Source organism: Schistocerca gregaria, chromosome 7 (genome assembly GCF_023897955.1).
Source record: "Schistocerca gregaria isolate iqSchGreg1 chromosome 7, iqSchGreg1.2, whole genome shotgun sequence".
In the NCBI taxonomy this organism is placed as follows: domain Eukaryota; kingdom Metazoa; phylum Arthropoda; class Insecta; order Orthoptera; family Acrididae; genus Schistocerca; species Schistocerca gregaria.
Genome location: NC_064926.1, coordinates 404176312 through 404192988, shown reverse-complemented (window position 1 = coordinate 404192988; position 16677 = coordinate 404176312). Strand labels below are relative to the sequence as shown.

Below are 16677 nucleotides of genomic sequence, written 5' to 3'. Positions count from 1 at the left end.
CTGCAACTGGTCAGCGAAAATTGAACAGTAATGTGTAGCTTTTGTATTTCGCGAAATACTGACTTTCAACTCTCATTCTTGTTGTTCCCATTTCCGCGTTTGTAATCGTGGACAAACACTTTTTTTACTTGTATTTTGCAGAAAAACAACGCATTATTCTCCATGTTGCCGACTGGCATCGTTGTTTACGTCGGAAAATTATATCTATGGTGAAAGTTATATTTTACTTTGAAAGAATTAATATTACATCAATATTATGAAAAGGATAGTTTGCTACTCACCATACAGAGGAGATGTTGAGTTGCAGAAAGACACAGCAAAAAGACTGTTACACATTTGAGCTTTTGCCCAGGAGGCCTTCTTCTAAAGTAGGAAACACGCACACATTCACGCAAGCACGACTCACATGACCACTGTCTCTGGCTACTGAAGCTAAACTGGGAGCACTGCACCGGAGGGAAGAGGCAATCCGTGGATGGTGGGGATAAGGAAGAGGCAGGGGTGGGGATGGGGAGGGATAGCGGGGGAGGGGTGGGGAAGTTTGTAGTGCTGCTTGTGGGAGCCTGCAGGGCCGTGGTAGGGATAGGGTAGGCCAGCTAGTGCAGCCAGGAGGTTTGAGGGGGGAGCGAAAAAGGAGGGAAACACAGGGGCAAAATGCTAGATATTTGTCGGCGTTTTGGTGGACCAGAAGGCTGTGTAATGCTCTATGGGAACACAGGAGCGGATAGGGGAGTGAAGGACAGTGTAATTCCACAATCTATTACTATCATCACAGCTTCCTTATCCCATAGATATGTCTTAGGACTTTGTTTCGGTCCGGATATTTTTTTTCTTTTTTTCAGGACAACTGCTAGTGCTTGCACTCTATTCCATCATAGTTGTCTTAGTGAATGTTGCTGTGTCTTATGATAATATTTTAAATAAGCTCAATCAAACATATATGTATACTTCCTCAATTCATTTGTATGATTTAATTATTCCTTTTCCTCATCTGATAATTTTTATGTTTTTCGTCTTAATACGATGATGCAGTGGATCGGTCGCCATTGACATAGTCTTCAGAGCTCACAGCACGTTCGAGAAAACGAACCTATCTTCATTCATCTGAATCATAACGAAGTCCGATGCCGATTTAAGAGCGTCATTTTCTTGTAAAGTTGGTTCTGACACGTAAAACTGATTAATCATCTTCCCATAGTCATGCATCATCGTGTTAAACATAGGCCAACAACATGCACTTCGCCGATTTTCGTTGTTCGCGTCATCACTATAATTACCATTTTTCTCTTTTGCCTGTTATATTCAGTAAAGCCAATATTAAAAGTTACCAAACGGAAAGAGCGATTAAAAAAAAACTTAGTGAAAGTTGAGGCCAGGGGGTTTATGGGAACGTAGGATATATTGCTGGAAAAATTCCCACTTGCGCAATTTAGAAAAGTTAGGGTTGGTAGGAAGGATTCAGATGCCGTAGGCTGTGAAACACGTTGTATTGGATAGCGTATTCAGCAGCTGGGTGGTCCTGCCATCTCCTGGCCAGAGTTTATTGATGGTCATCCGTGCAGAAAGACAGTTTGTTGGTTGTCATGCCCATGCAGAAAGCAACGCAATGGTTGCAGCTTAGATCCCATAAGTGCTTTCATAGCTAGCGCTGTATTAGGTAGGATTGGTAATGCCTAAGCCTTGGCTGAAGAAGATGGTGATGGGAGGATGTATGGGACAGGTCTTGCATCTAGGTCTACTGCAGGGATATGAGCCAAGAGGCAAGGGGCTGGGAGCAGCTGTGGAGGAGAGATGTTCAAGGGTATTGCGATGTATTATAATGTGAAATGAAGCTGGAAGGTTAAGATATTTGCTTCAAAATGACTCACAGCTGAAATTGGCCAGCCTACGGAAAATAAAATGAATACAGCCGAATTGGGACATGTTTTCACTCTCAAAATATATTGTGTAGGTTCGGTGGGTGGCGGAATACTATTGGGGGAGGGGTGGGGAGGGATGTGGGTAAGATATTTCTCATTTCAGGGCACGACGAGAGGAGTCGAAACTCCGGCGGAGAACGTGGTTCAGATGCTTTGGTCATGGATAGTACTGAGTCACGAGAGGAGTCCTCCTTCCATTAATAGTGATGAGCAGGGCGCCTTGTGGTAAAGGAACAAGAACGGTGGAGAGTTGGTAGAAAAAAATTTTTCTTTTAAAATAGGTAGGTAAGTTAAGGGTTGTAGGCTGAAGGTGTTGGTCTGCGAGAGCACACATTCTCTCAACGGGGACACAGTAGCCCGCCACATTAGAGCACGGTCTGATGAGACCTTCACAGACCGATATTACTCTCCGAACCTCGTATAGAAAATGATCTCGTGTGCCTTTTCTCTTCACTCACCTACCGCCTCCCACGTTCCAACTGGAGCACTCCTGTCATGGCTGACTACCACCCATCAGAGTACCCTAGGTTCACGTTAATTTGTGTGTTATGTTGTCCGGAGTCTGTTGCGTGGTTGGATTGGTTGGTTGCTCGATTTAGGGGGAGGAGACCAAACAGCGAGGTCTTCAACCTCATCGGATTAAGGAAGGATAGGAAAGCAAGTTGGCTGTGCTCTTTCAAAGGCATTTGTCTGAAGCGATTTAGGAAAATCATGGGAAATCTAAATCAGGATGGGCGGACGTTGGCTTGGACCGTCATCCTCCCCGACACGAGTCCAGTGTGCAAACCACCGCGTTACCTCGCTTGGACCGTTGTTCGAGCAGTATTGTAGTTTCAGTCGTGTATTTTTTGCACTGCAAATTACTCGCAACTCTGAGTATTTATTACTGCGTCTTAATAGTTACACCAGTAACTTCACTTTCGTGTTTACTGCTATTGCGCTGTTTGCAGCGTACGAATGGTTCAGTACATTCTCTAACACATCGAATTAATGGAACCCGGCTACTCAGAAATAATGTTCCAAATGATTCAAATGGCTCTGAGCACTATGGAACTTAACATCTATGGTCATTAGTCGCCGAAATGATGTTGCGAGAATGATTTCTGTAATCGTTCAGCGTATGGAAGTAGTCTGCGAGTCCGAGACAGCTGCACTAAAAATATTTCTTCGTCGCGGAGTATTATCTGTTAAGATGTTCGGCCGACTTTTCCAGTATCTTACAGACACAGTTTCTCTGTCATTCCAATAAGTAAACATTGCACCTGCTCGTTCAGTCGGGACGCCACAGATGGAGCCTCAACTTGAAACTGCAGTACCACACAACTGAGTGTAGACTATTTAACGCACAGACTGATGTGCATCTAGGTACTGTGGTAAAAGAAAGGACATTAAAATACATTGCTGATTGGGAGCTAGATTTACGACTGTGCTCAGATTCACAAACGTTGCTCAGTCCCTCCCATGATGAAATGTTCATTACTCAGAGACTACGCATTTCTGGAACCATATTTATGTGACCTTGTCCTTCTTGTCTCGCTACTACAACTTTTTAAATATTCGGTGCTTACTCGCTGTGTAAAAAGGCCCTCACCTTAAAGGAGACGGAAACGAAATACGAATACCGCCAAAGCAGAGTATCGTAATGCTCACACTAGAAGCCTGTAAGGTATTTCTATTAGCTACCATCTCCACACATATAAGAAGCAGCTGTGAGGAACCGTGGCGTGTACAAGGATAGTTCCCAACTTTAACACAACTGCAGTTTCAGACTTCCGGCTTCATGGCTTACAGCAATCGAGCAGGCAGCTATTCGTAAGCGAGGTGCTCTAAACGCAAACATCTCAGCTGCCATAGTGTAAACAGCATTATTGTGCTTGGAAAAAAGTTTGACAACACTCGCCTACGCGCCTATCGTGGTCGGTGTCTCGTGCAACAACAACAACGGCAAGTAGGCGGGTCAGTAAGAAGTGGTGGGAGCTACAGATTAATGTGGAGCCAGTATGCAGCTACTCAATCACGTTATTTGAAGGTAAAATCCACGATTACAGTCCTCTGACATACGCGTTATTCAGATAATGTACAGTCACTGAAAAAGGCGCTTCTCAAAGAAAACCACGCAATAGAATAGAAAGTTTGACACACTAAGTGCTTGGTGAATGATTAAGACGAGTTTAGATTACCACCCCTCAAATCTTAATATACGATTACCAAATGCGATCATTTATTGGTACTGTAGTGACCTTTTTTCTTTCATTTTCTTTATGAATCAAATCAAATGGTTTCACGCAGGCGCTGAATCACAAGCGCTTGACTCTGGTGCTTCATTATAACATTGTTGTTGTTGTTGTTGTGGTCTTCAGTCCTGAGACTGGTTTGATGCAGCTCTCCACCCTCTATCCTATGCAAGCTCCTTCATCTCCCAGTACCTACTGCAACATACATCCTTCTGAACCTGCTTAGTGTATTCATCTCTTGGTCTCCCTCTACGATTTTTACCTTCCACGCTTCCCTCCAATGCTAAATTTGTGTTCCCTTGATGCCTCAGGACATGTCCTACCAACCGATCCCTTCTTCTAGTCAAGTTGTGCCACAAATTTCTCTTCTCCCCAATCCTATTCAATACTTCCTCGTTAGTTACGTGATCAACCCACCTAATCTTCAACATTCTTCTGTAGCACCACATTTCAAAAGCTTCTATTATCTTCTTGTCAAAACTATTTATTGTCCATGTTTCACTTCCACACGTGTCTATACTCCATACAAATACTTTCAGAAACGACTTCCTGACATTTAAATCTATACACGATGTTAACAAGTTTCTCTTCTTCAGAAACGCATTCCTTGCCATTGCCGGTCTACATTTTACATCCTCTCTACCTCAACCATCATCAGATATTTTGCTCCCCAAATAGCAAAACTCCTTTACTACTTTAAGTGTCTCATTTCGTAATCTAATTCCCTCAGCATCACCCGACTTAATTCGACTACATTCCATTATCCCCGTTTGGATTTTGTTAATGTTCATCTTATATCCTCCTTTCAAGACACTGTCCATTCCGTTCAACTGTTCTTCCAAGTCCTTTGCTGTCTCTGACAGAATTACAATGTCATCGGCGAACCTCAAAGTTTTTATTTCTTCTCCCTGGATTTTAATACCTACTCCAAATTTTTCTTTAGTTTACTTTACTGCTTGCTCAATATGCAGATTCAATAACACCGCGGAGAGGCTACAACCCTGTCTCACTCCCTTTCCAACCACTGCTTCCCTTTCATGTCCCTCGACTCTTATAACTGACATCTGGTTTCTGTACAAATTGTAAATAGCCTTTCGCTCCCTGTATTTTACCCCTGCCACCTTTAGAATTTGAAAGAGATTATTCCAGTCAACATTGTCAAAAGAATTCTCTAAGTCTACAATTGCTAGAAACGTAGGTTTGCTTCATCCTTCTTCTAAGATACGTCGTAAGGTCAGCATTCCTCACGTGTTCCAACATTCCTACGGAATCCAAACTGATCTTCCCCTACTAGTTTTTCCATTTGTCTGTAAATAATTCGCGTTAGTATTTTGCAGCTGTGGCTTATTAAACTGATAGTTCGATAATTTTCACATCGCCGGCCGCGGTGGTCTCGCGGTTCTAGGCGCGCAGTCCGGAACAGTGCGACTGCTACGGTCGCAGGTTCGAATCATGCCTCGGGCATGGATGTGTGTGATGTCCTTAGGTTAGTTAGGTTTAAGTAGTTATAAGTTCTAGGGGACTAATGACGACAGCAGTTGAGTCCCATAGTGCTCAGAGCCATTAGAACCATTTTTTGAATTTTCACATCTGTCAACACCTGCTTTCTTTGGGATTGGAATTATTATATTCTTCTTGAAGTCTGAGGGTATTTCGCCTGTCTCGTACATCTTGCTCACCAGATGGTAGAGTTTTGTCAGGACTGGCTCTCCCAAGGCCGTCAGTAGTTCTAATGGAATGTTGTCTACTCCCGGAGCTTTGTTTCGACTCAGGTCTTTCAGAACTCTGTCAAACTCTTCACGCAGTATCGTATCTCCCATTTCATCTTCATCTACCCTCTTCCATTTCCATAATGTTGTCCTCAAGTACATCGCCATTGTATAGACCCTGTATATATTCCTTCCACCTCTCTGCTTTCCTTTCTTTGCTTAGAACTGAGTTTCCACTGAGCTCTTGATATTCATACAAGTGGCTGTCTTTTCTCCAAAGGTCACTTTAATTTTCCTGTAGGCAGTATCTATGTTACCCCTCGTGAGATAAGCCTCTACATCCTTACATTTGTGCTCTAGCCATGCCTGCTTCGCCATTTTGCGCTTCCTGTCGATCTCATTTTTGAGAAGTTTGTATTCCTTTTTGCATTTTTTATATTTTCCGTTTCATCAATTAAATTCAATATTTCTTCTGTTACCCAAGGATTTCTACTAGCCCTCGTCTTTTTACCTGCTTGATCCTCTGCTGCCTTCACTACTTCATCCCTCAGAGCTACCCATTCGTCTTCTACTGTATTTCTCTCCCCCTTTCCTTTCAATTGTTCCCTTATGCTGTCCCTGAAACTCTGTACAGCCTCTGGTTTAGTCAGTTTATCCAGGTCCCATCTCCTTAAATTCCCACCTTTTTGCAATTTCTTCCGTTTTAATCTACAGTTCATAACCAATAGATTGTGGTCAGAGTCTACATCTGCCCCTGGAAATGTCTTACAATTTAAAACCTGGTTCCTAAATCTCTGTCTTACCATTCCATAATCTATCTGATACCTTTTAGTATCTCCAGGATTCTTCCATGTATACAACCTTCTTTTATCATTCTTGAACCAAGTGTTAGCTATGATTAAGTTATGCTCTGTGCAAAATTCTACCAGATGGTTTCCTCATTCATTTCTTAGGCCCAATCCATATTCACCTACTATGTTTCCTTCTCTCCCTTTTCCTACTGTCGAATTCCAGACACCCATGACTATTAAATTTTCGTACTCCTTCACTACCTGAATAATTTCTTTTGTCTCATCACACATTTCTTCAATTTCTTCGCCATCTGCAGAGCTAGTTGATATATAAACTTGTACTACTGTAGTAGGCATGGGCTTCGTGCTATCTTGGCCACTATAACACGTTCAATATGCTGTTTGTAGTAGCTTACCCGCACTCCTATTTTTTATTCATTATTAAACCTACTCCTGCATTACCCCTATTTGATTTTGTATTTATAACCCTGTATTCACGTGACCAAAAGTCTTGTTCCTCCTGCCACCGAACCTCACTAATTCCCACTGTATCTAACTTTAACCTATCCATTTCCCTTTTTAAATTTTCTAACATACCTGCCCAATTAAGGGATCTGACATTCCACGCTCCGATCCGTAGAACGCCAGCTTTCTTTGTGCTGATAACGACGTCCTCTTGAGTAGTTCCCGCCAGGAGATCAGAATGGGGGACTATTTTACCTTCGGAATATTTTACGCAAGAGGACGCCATCATCATTTAACCATACAGTAAAGCTGCATGCCCTCGGGAAAAATTACGGCTGTAGTTTCCCCTTTGCGTTCAGCCGTTCGCAATACGACAACAGCAAGGCCGTTTTGGTTAGTGTTATAAGGCCAGATCAGTCAATCATCCAGAATGTTGCCCCTGCAACTACTGAAATGGCTGCTGCCCCTCTTCAGAAACCACACGTTTGTCTGGCCTCTCAACAGATACCCCTCCGTTGTGGTTGCACCTACGGTACGTCTATCTGTATCGTTGAGGCACGCAAGCCTCACCACCAACGGCAAGGTCCATGGTTCATGGGGGGAGGTCATTATAACATTAGATAAACTTTTTTTAATTATTGGTCTGTCAGAGTTGCTCTCTCTAACTGTATGACACATTCAACGAGCCATAAAATAAAATCCTTCAGAGGATCATAATCCCACTGTCAGTTGAAATATGGTCCTTTACCAGCACTTAGGTCCAAAACTTGGCACTTAAGAGGCACGGGCTCACACTCTAACTATAGAACGAAAATGTGGGTGCGTCGACCGTCTACTGCCCTCAGTTGTGCCGAAAACAGTGATGTGGTGGCTTCAAAATGAAAGCACGTGAATATAAAGCGTTTCCTCACAGCGGAAGGGGTACGGGGATCGAAAATTCATGGTTTGAAAATGATTTAGGCAAAATATCTATACGATGCAAGCTGCAATTCACCCTAAATAATGAAAAGCGCGAAGTTAAAATGAGTACGAAAAGGAATATGTTAAATTCCTATTCCAAAATATATCAAACAAATCTAAATGCTGAAAATGCAACTAAATATTTAGGAATTACGATTACAGGTAACTTTAAATGAAACTATCACCTTGATAATGTTGTAAGGAAAGCTAAGCAAAGACTGCGTTTTACTGGCAGAACACTTACAAGTTGCAACGGGACAAGTAAAGGGTCTAACTACACTACGCTTGTTCGTCCCTGCTACAGTACTGCTATACCGTAAGGGATCCTTAACGAACTGGACTGAAGGAAGATATCAAGGAAGTTAAAGAAGGGCAGCTCCTTTTGTATCATTACAGATAGGGGGGACAGTGTAACGGATATGATAAGTGGGTTGACGTGACAATCATCAAACGAAAGGCGTTTTTCATTGCGGCGAGGTTCTTTCACGAAATTTCAATCCCCAACGTTTACTCCAAATCTAAAAACGTTTTGCTTAGACTCACTTGAGAAGATTTGATCATTCTAATAAAGTAACAGAAACAGTAGCAAGGCCAGAAGACAGTATCGATTTGTAGAAGCATCTATGAGTGTGCAGGTTCTGGTAGTGAAACCTGAACGCATATACAGGAAAAGAATTCCACTAGTGTACAACTACACTACTGATGACAAACTGCTGGGAACAGTAACCACAACAAAATATCTTGCAGTATTTATCCGGAGCGACCGTAAGAGGAATAACCACATAAAAAAAGCAGGAAAAGCAGATGTCAAACTGAGATTCACAGGAAGACTCTTAAAGAGCGCATAGATTCCAAATTAGCCGCTTTAGCAGGGGTGTCCAACATTTTTGTCTACCTGGGTCACATTTGAAGAAGTTAAATATTTTTGGCCAGACATAATATACTAGACGCCGACAACAACCGCCGAGCAAGAAAGCTTTAGGGCTCATTTTCCCCGTGCGCCGTTCGAGAGTGGACGGCTGTGAAATTGTGTGGCTTGCAAGGTATTAATATAGATATAGGTGTAGATGAAAGAAACGCGTAAGTGGACCGGGGGTACAGGAAGGTTCATGCTGTGGAACAGGCCATTCAGCGAAGGACGAGTGTTACAAATGCTGTTGGCCGATGAAGCATGGTCTGGTACGCGACACCGAATAACCGGTGCCATTGTTCAATAGATGGCGTTGTGGTGGCAGCCACTGCCGCAGAAGTCGGACTGAGCGTTGGAAGTGTTTAGGCAATAAGCAATAACAGATTGATTCTCCGCAAATTGGTCGTCCAGTGGGTGCCTCACAGCCTCCAACAAGCACGGCGAGCATGCCAATGGGACTCTCTTTTGAACATCTGCAGTGCTATGTCAAGAAAGAGAATGAATTCTTGCAATGAGTGGTCGCAGGAGACTTCGAACCCGAGTGAAAACTGTGATCACCAGATGAAACGCGCAGCGTCGTCGGCACCCAAAACGCTCTACACCCTTTTGCTCCTCTATCCATTGTTTTCATCACGGCTGAGTACAGTCAGTGCGAGCACGAGATCGCTCTCTCGTGACGTGGGTGTCCGCCTGTATCCCTGTCGCGCAGGGGCGTCCAAAGCGCGGCCTGCTGGCAGTATGTGGCCTTTGGCAAGTATCAACGCGGCTCAAGATACGAGCATCTGTCACACGATCGATAGAAAAGAAAATCAGTTTATGTAAAGTTATCATAAAATGAATATTTTCAGTTTGAAACTGCCACCACAAGATGCTATTCATTGACTGGTCCATCCTGTTTTGCCTCTTTCTTCCTCTCTCTCTCTCTCTCTCTCCGTTTTTATTTGCTCGGCTGTTATCGTTGGAGTTAAGTATAATATGTGTGGACCAAAAATAATCGCCTACTTAAAATGTGGCCCTCGTAAGCAAAAATATTGGACACCCCTGCTATAGCGGCTAAAATGGCTCTGAGCACTATGGGACTCAACTTCTGAGGTCATAAGTCCCCTAGAACTTAGAATACTTAAACCTAACTAACCAAAGGACATCACACACATCCATGCCCGAGGCAGGATTCGAACCTGCGACCGCGGCGGTCGCGCGGCTCCAGACTGTAGCGACTAGAGCCGCTCGGCCACCCCGGCAGGCTATAGCGGCTAATTTGGAGCCTAAGCGCTCTTGTGGTGACAGCACATTCTTCTGCTAAGAATAACGTTGCGATCCTTTTAGCAGTCTTAATTTTACAGCCTACGGCTTGTTTCTTTTTGAATGCATCTAATATTACTTCATCGTAGGTAACAGGAAGACATGATTGTTTGTGAATTGAACAAGGTAGAATGTCATCAAACTTATTTTTAGATAGGATAACACTTCAAGCCTGGAATATTAACAGATGTATTTTGTTTTCACTATCGCGACTTCCGCATACAGTGCTATTTTCAAGTGATTACTCTTTTAGTATGTTAATGAGTGCTCCTTTTAAGAGGATATTATCCTCGTGTCATTCATGTTTAAACATTCCGTGTGTATAATATAGCAGGTGTATTCATCATTAAGAAATAAAAAAATAAAAAAACACAGTACCTCATGCAATTGCTGTTATCAAATCCATGCTATCTGGGCACAAAATTTAAGACTACGTCCACCAAGTGTGAACGAAGCATTACAAGAGTCAAAGTTCCCATAATCAGGTTTCCGGTACTTTTATTACATCATTAACTTTTAATGACGAGGTATAACCGCCTGCAAGATAATGCGATGAGGTTTGACTCTTGAGAAGCGTTGTCGTGTATAAATGTCTTTCACAGTTCCCGAACATTACTGTTACATCAAGCGTAATTAAGGCCGGCAGGTTTCTGAACCTGTCCACAGACACCGCAGCTGTAAGCACGCGATTGCAGCAGTGGAGTGCTGTTGCGAAATGCGAGGGGAAGTTCAGAATAAAACGCTTCCGTGATAGGTGGCACACGATTCACAAAATAAACACGCAATAGGCGTAAAGAGAAGAAGAGATGTTACATTATTTGAATACACTGTCACGCACCAATAACTGGAAACACTCACAACTGATCCATCCCCCCCCCCTCCCCCTCCTTTCATAGTTCCCCCGTGAATGGCACGCGGGAAGAAAGATTATCGGAAGCCCCTATACGAGGTCTAATATCAGGAATTTTCTAGTCGTAGCCATTTCGGGAGAAGTGTATGGGAGGAAGTATTGTGTTGCCCGGAAAGGACTTTCACTGTGTGATGCACAACGCCTCCGTTGTAGTGTCTGCCACTGAAGTCTGCTGAGCATCTCCGTAACGACCCCGCGCCGACAGAACGATTCCATTACGAAACACACCGCTTTTCGTTGCATTTTGTCTATTTCGTCTATCAGTCCTACTCGGCAATGATCTCAGATTGACGATCAATATTCAAGAATCGGCCGTACAAGTCCCTCGTAAGCCACTTCTTCAGTGGGTGAAATGCAATTCTTTAAGATTATTCCCGTGAATTTCAGTCTGGCATCTGCTTTTCCTACAGTTTGTTTTTCCGAGATCATTTCACTTAAGATCGCTGCGCATAGATAGGTATTTTATTGTGGTTACTATTTCTATCAATTTGTCATCAGTAGTGTAGTTGTATTCTAGTGGACGTCTTTCCTGTGCATGCGCAATATGTTACACCTATTTAGGTTTAGGTTCAACTGTCAGGGCCTGCACACTCGTCAGTCTTCTGTAGGTCCTTCTGCAAATCGATACTGTCTTCTAGCGTTGCTATTATTATACATCATTACCTGCAAACAGCCTTCCATTTTTGAATGTGCTGGTACGGCGTAAAGATGATGGCAGATGGCACCTTGGGACACGTGGTTTATCGAAAACCGACCCATACGGATTTATATTTACGCGCAAGTAGCTGCCAACAACCTCCAAAGACGAGCACAGAGCACAAGTCATTGCTGACGAGAGCAGTCTGAAGGACGAGCTTTTACACCCGAGAAGAGTTTTTGAAACCAATGGGTACTCACAACAGCAGCTACATAAGGCGCTACAAATGAAACCAACTGTGGGTATAAGAAAATCAGAAGAAGACAAGGAAAGTTGTAAATCAATGGCTTTTCTGCCAGGCATGTGGAAAGCCTATCGTCAAAAATAGGACGGATCCTCAGTAAGCATGAAGTGAAAGTGATTTTTCGCCCTCCACCAAAGACGGTAGCACTCCTGGGTTCCGTTAAAGATGATTTGGTGCTTCTGAAGCCTGTGGTTTAGAAGATCCCCTGTGTTTGCGGCCGTTCATACATCGGGCAGACGACACGTACTATCCAGGAGAGATGCACAGAGCACCGCAGGTACACCCGCCTCTTACAGTCTAATGAATCTGCGGTGGCCGACTTCTTATTGACACTGGGCACTCTATGGTGTACGATAACGTCGACATTTTAACCTACACTACATCCTTCTGGGACTTAGTAGTGAAGAAAGCAATTGAAATTCGCTTGGCGACGAATTTAATTAATAGAGATAACGGCTTCAGCTTGGACAAATCTTGTAAGTGTAGTTCGAAGTGATACATCTATGTCACCTTGTGGATCGGCTGCGCAGCCATAGATCTATTGCTGTTCATATCTGGCGCCTTGTGTATCTGTGGCAGCACACGCAGTGGTGCGGTCCATGGCTTTAAAAGGACGAAGCAAGTGCTGGAGCGTCAGTCTCCTCGGCTCACTCTGAAGATGGCTGGACGGTATTAAGCTGAAATATTAGAAGAAGAAGTCAAATTTATGCGGCTGCACGCCCTAAATATTATGGATCAGACTTAAAAAGTTTCCTGCGCATTCAGCGCTATAAATTATAAACTGTAACGGATCTATCACAGTTCCTTGTATATCTTCGAAATTACTTTCACATCTGTCGATTTTGTTCCGTTAAGAGCGACATAACGAATTCCATCTGTAAGAAATTCTTACACCCAGTCGCACCTCCGGTCCGATACTCGGTAAGCTAGTATTTTTTCCACTAAATGGCTGCGGAATCCATGTTGACTTTTGGAGGCGAGATTTTCGTTCTTCAAAAATGTCATAACAGCTTAGTATAAAACATATTCCATACTTACACAGTAACGTCAACGACATACGCCTTTAATTATGAGCATCTGTCCTACGACTGTTCTCGAAAATGGAGTGATCTGCGCTTTTTTTCCTGTCGCTAGATACCCTTCGTTGCTCCGCGACCTTCGATAAACTACTGTTAGACGCGGAGCAATTTCTTTAGCATAACCTCTGTAGAATCTTGCAGGTATCACACCTGGTCTTGATGCCTTCCACTGCAAAACGATTTTAGTTGTTTAGAGGCGTTTCGCACTTCTACAAAAAAAATTCGCTAGTCCGACTTACAATGACCAGACGCTCGAAATCAAACTCTGTAATTAAGCGAAGTATTTCATCCCGAAGCCCTATTTCCGGCTTCGTAATAGATTTTGTAACATCGAGAACCTCTGTGAGAATATTAAGCACTCTCTTGTTGTACTGGTATCAGTTTTCATTTGATTAAATACTTAGCTATGAGCCTTTCCAGGGAAGTCGCATGAAAACTTGTGGGCCTCCCATGTAAATAATAGATGGAGAGAATCAAAGAGGTTGAGAAGTGGTGATACAGGTGGACGTTGAGAATTAATTCGACTGATGCGGTAAGAATTGCGATGGTTCTCTGTGGAAATTATTAACTAGAAGAAGCCAAAGTACGACAGTACGTGTGTTGAAACATCAGGGAATATCTAGGGGGAGCCGCCAAAAGGCAAAAATTTTGGTGAAAGACAGAGTTTTGAATGTACAGTGCTACTCTGCGATGAAGAGCAGGGCACAGAAGAGAAAATGCTATAGCGCAACATCAAAAAAGTCACGTGACTATTTCCTAGCCACCTTTCTTGGTGACAAAGACCAGTTCGTACCAGATTACGTGTGACTCATTAAGACAATCTATTCCTTTTCCTGAACAAGTTTCAGTATCTGTTACAGTACTTTGTCTTATCTCTGTTTCTTTGCTGTTGTTACATTACGCTACTATACTTGTAGCTAACGTACGGCATCTCTCTCCTATCACTGTGGTGTTCCTTTACAGTGACTGAGAAGAGCCATATGTTTTCATTATTGCAATCTGTTTTAACAAATTTTATACTATGTTTATCAGACGACTAAGGAACAAAAACAAAAATGGGAAGAATAGAAAGAAAAGAAAAAGCATTTGTTCTTACTGTCTAGCGAACATGAGCGGCATAGGAATCCCATTGCGTCATAAGTACCTCTATGGCAATGGTTTCTAATCTTCCTGAAAGTTATACCCCTGAGTGCAAGCGCATATTAGTATTCCCTTCCCCCATCATTATCAACATTATCCCCTAATTAACTTTTGAACCCTTGTTTTTAACAACCTTTTTCTCTAGAACGATGATGCAATTCTCAGTGCATCGAGAGTGCCACTCACAGGTCCTTCACACAAAAGAAAACTATCTGAGTAGACATTTGTTACAAAACACACTTTCTCTACGCCACGCCAGGCGGGGAGTCGTGTTGTTGATGCAGAGGCAGTAACAGCAGAATGGGACGGCCAGAAGAGATCAGTGATTTCGAACTTGGACTAGTCACTGGATTGCACTTGAGTAACGAATCCACTAGGGGCATTTCGGCCCTTCTAAAACTGCCCCGTTCGACTACTAAAGTGATATGACTGAGAAATTGGAACGTGGAGGAACACCCGTAGCTAAACCAAGATGATGAGGCCCAAGTACTCAGGACGGGAACCATCGTGTATTGCGGAGAGTGTTTGAAAAAAAAAAAAAAAAAAAAAAAAAAAAAGGATTAAATCAGTGCAAAGAATCACTCGTCAGCTCCAAAGCGATACTAGCATTCCAGCTAGCGCAATGATTGAGCTCACGGAGGTAAAAAGATTGGGGTTCGGCAGTCGAGGAGCTCCTCATTAGCCACACGTATCTATAGTGAATGTTAAGCGACGCTTGAGATTTATAAACAACGACGCCACTGGATCGTGGAACAATGGTGAATAGTGATTTGGAGTGGTGCATCACGCTCTGCCCTGTGGCAATCCAATGGGAGGGATTGGGTTTTGAAAATATCTGGAAAACCTTACCTGCCATTATGTGTAGTGCCAAGAGCATGTGGTTACATCAGAGTTGCAGAAGAAGCATTTCACACTCATGAATGTAACCATCTTCACGCATTTATTTGTCTTGAAGAAGATTAGTATGTCGACAAACTGAGGGCTAAGCTTTAACAGAATGACAGTGCATCCTGTTACGAAGCAGCTTCTGTAAGACAATGGTTTGTGGACATTAACATTTCTGAAATGGAGTCGCCTTCCCAGAGTGTCGACCTGAATCCAAGGCAATACCACAGGGATGAGTTCTAACGTAGACTTCGCCCCAGAATCCCGCATCCTACATCTCTCTCTTCTGTGGTTTCGGCTCTTGAGGCAGAATGGACTGCCATTCCTCCACAGAAATTCGGATACTTAGTTGAAACTGTCCGCAGCAGATCTCAAACTGACCTAAAAAGGGAATGATGGTCACATAGTAGTGTCTACCAAAAAGCGTCCATAGAGTTTGATCAGATTAACAATCTGGAATTAATCTAAGTCACTTATGTTAATGGATTTTCCAATTTTCGGCACGTATCATACGCAGAATGATTTCCCATTCGTTCTGTTCTCCTTGTACAGTTTCTTTTCCGCGTCGCGTCCCCGCGACGCCAAATGGGATTTGATCTCGCAGTGGACAGTGGCCATAACGTCTTGGCTTGTCAGTGTGGATCTGTTGGTTCAATTTCAAGAGATACCTATGGTCGACAATGGAGGGGCTTTTCCCATCTGTCAGTCTTCTCCACTTATTTTGTATTTCCTCAATACGCAGTAGAGCACTACGCCCATTTCACGAATGTTACTCTGATATAGGGCTAAACGGAATATGGTTTTTAGATGATTTCCGATGCCCGCACCGGAAAGATGTATAAAAGGGTAAAACTACGAAACACAAAGAACAAAATTTATAAAATTCATTGTCAGATGGCCGTCGTACGTTGAAGTGACTGTGAGACAGTATCTGAACTCAAAATCAGCTAGAGGCAATACGAACACAGCAAACGAAGGGATTCGCCTCTGTGACCGAGCAGTTCTAGGCGCTTCAGGTTCTAATCTTGCTCCAGGCATGGATGTATGTGATGTCCTTAGCTTAGTTAGGTTTAAGTAGTTCTAAGTCGAGGGGATTGATGACCTGAGATGATAGGTCCCATAGTACTCAGAGCCATTAGAACCATTTTTGAAAACTGAAGGGATTACGGCGAGTGAGAATGTGACTGTTAAATTTTGCGTTTCTGATGCAGACAATTTTCTGAACTAACCTCGAAGTGTTTTGGATGATCAGTCTAACACTTTCTAAGACAGCACCTGCAACCACTTCGATTCGCATGCAGTCGTGCTTGCAGTTACAGAGTCGCTTATTTGTGCTCACCTGCGAGGGAAATTTGTGGGCTGCGCGGAGGTGCTTATAAAGATTGCGCAAGGTCACACGTGTTTCACAGCCAGGCGAGGATTTCTCTAGGCT

At 43.1% G+C, this 16677-nt stretch overlaps 1 protein-coding gene across 2 annotated transcripts in view; it reads right to left on the bottom strand.

The window, feature by feature from the left end:
• Nucleotides 1-16677, bottom strand: part of LOC126281863 (ras association domain-containing protein 10-like) — a 1002113-nt gene that overhangs the window by 203196 nt on the left and 782240 nt on the right. Inside the window, exon 1 of one of the 2 annotated variants that reach the window (XM_049981130.1) lies at nucleotides 282-440. The exons of the other annotated variant lie outside the window; for it this stretch is intronic. The gene's annotated coding sequence lies outside the window, so the exon portion shown is untranslated. Of the gene's footprint in view, nucleotides 1-281; nucleotides 441-16677 lie in introns of those variants that run through there. 2 annotated transcript variants of the gene reach the window in all.